The sequence below is a fragment of the Triticum aestivum genome, chromosome 7D, assembly GCF_018294505.1.
Source record: "Triticum aestivum cultivar Chinese Spring chromosome 7D, IWGSC CS RefSeq v2.1, whole genome shotgun sequence".
Classification (NCBI taxonomy): domain Eukaryota; kingdom Viridiplantae; phylum Streptophyta; class Magnoliopsida; order Poales; family Poaceae; genus Triticum; species Triticum aestivum.
In genome coordinates this window covers 485,843,418-485,845,392 of record NC_057814.1, presented here as the reverse complement: position 1 = coordinate 485,845,392, position 1,975 = coordinate 485,843,418, and positions in this window count along the sequence as shown.

The following is a 1,975-nucleotide window of genomic DNA, read 5'->3' as shown; positions in this document are numbered from 1 at the left end:
CCAGAGGGGGGCACCGGGGTGGGCACAACCCACCAGGGCGCCCCCCTCCTGGCGCGCCCAGGTGGGTTGTCCCCACCTGGTGGCCCTGCAGACCCTGAAACCGACGCTATAAAATCCTATTTTTCAAAAAAAAGGGAGAAAGAATTATCGCGATCCACGAGACGGATCCGCCGTCACCTCCTGTTCTTCATTGGGAGGCCAGATCTGGAGTCCGTTTGGGGCTCCGGATAGGGGGATCTTCGTTCTTCATCATCACCAACCCTTCTCCATCGCCAATTCCATGATGCTCCCCACTGGGAGTGAGTAATTCTTTCATAGGCTCGCTGGTCGGTGAGGAGTTGGATGAGATTCATCATGTAATCGAGTTAGTTTTGTTAGGGCTTGATCCCTAGTATCCACTATGTTCTAAGATTGATGTTGCTATGACTTTGCTATGCTTAATACTTGTCACTTTGGGCCCGAGTGCCATGAACTCAGATCTGAACCGTTTGTGTTATCATCATTATATCCATATTCTAGATCCGATCTTGCAAGTAATAGTCACCTACTACATGTTATGATCCGGCAACCCCGGAGTGACAATAGTCGGGACCACTCCCGGTGATGATCATAGTTTGAGGAGTTCATGTATTCACTATGTGTTAATGCTTTGTTCCGGTTCTCTATTAAAAGAGGCCTTAATAACCCTTAGTTTCCAATATGGACCCCGCTGCCACGGGAGGGTAGGACAAAAGATGTCATTCTAGTTCTTTCCATAAGCACGTATGACTATTTACGGAATACATGCCTACATTATATTGATGAACTGGAGCTAGTGCCGTATCACCCTAGGTTATAACTGTCTCATGATGAATATCATCCAACAAGTCACCGATCCAATGCCTACGAATTTATCATGTATTGTTCTTGCTAAGTTACTACTGTTATTTTTACTGTCGCACTTGCTAAAAAATTATTGCTATCACTGTTACCGTTATCGTTGCTACTGTTACTATTATCAAAACTATCAAACTACTTTGCTACTGATCACTTGACTGTAGATAATTAATCTCCAGGTGTGGTTGAATTCACAACTCAGCTGCTAATACCTTCAAATATTCTTTGGCTCCCCTTATCTCGAATCTATAAATTTGGGTTGAATACTCTACCCTCGAAAACTGTTGCGATCCCCTATACTTGTGGGTTACCAGTGGTCGTGTGTTGGATTGCTTGCTTTGTCGCGATGGCTCAACATAATACCAAATTGTGTGACTTTTCCAACACCAATAATAATGATTTTATTAGTACTCCGATTGCTCCCGATGCTAATGCGGAATCTTGTGAAATTAATAATGCTTTGCTGAATCTTGTTATGAAAGATCAATTTTCCGGCCTTCCCAATGAAGATGCCGCATCCCATCTTAATAATTTCATTGATTTGTGCGATATGCAAAAGAAAAAAGATGTGGATAATGATATTGTTAAGTTGAAGCTATTTCCGTTCTCGCTTAGGGATCGCGCTAAAACTTGGTTTTCATCTTTGCCTACAAATAGTATTGATTCATGGAATAAGTGTAAAGATGCTTTTATTTCCAAGTACTTTCCTCCCGCTAAGATCATCTCCCTTAGGAACGATATTATGAATTTTAAGCAACTTGATCATGAACATGTTGCACAATCTCGGGAGAGGATGAAATTGATGATTAGAAATTTCCCTACTTATGGTTTGAATTTGTGGATGATTATACAAAAAATTTATGCCGGATTGAATTTTGCTTCTAGAAATCTTTTAGATTCAGTCGTGGGAGGCACTTTTATGGAAATTACTTTAGGAGAAGCTACTAAACTCCTAGATAATGTTATGGTTAATTATTCTCAATGGCATACCGAAAGACCTTCCACTAGTAAAAAGGTGCATGCGATTGAAGAAATAAATGTTTTGAGTGGAAAGATGGATGAGCTTATGAAATTGTTTACTAATAAGAGTGCTCCTATT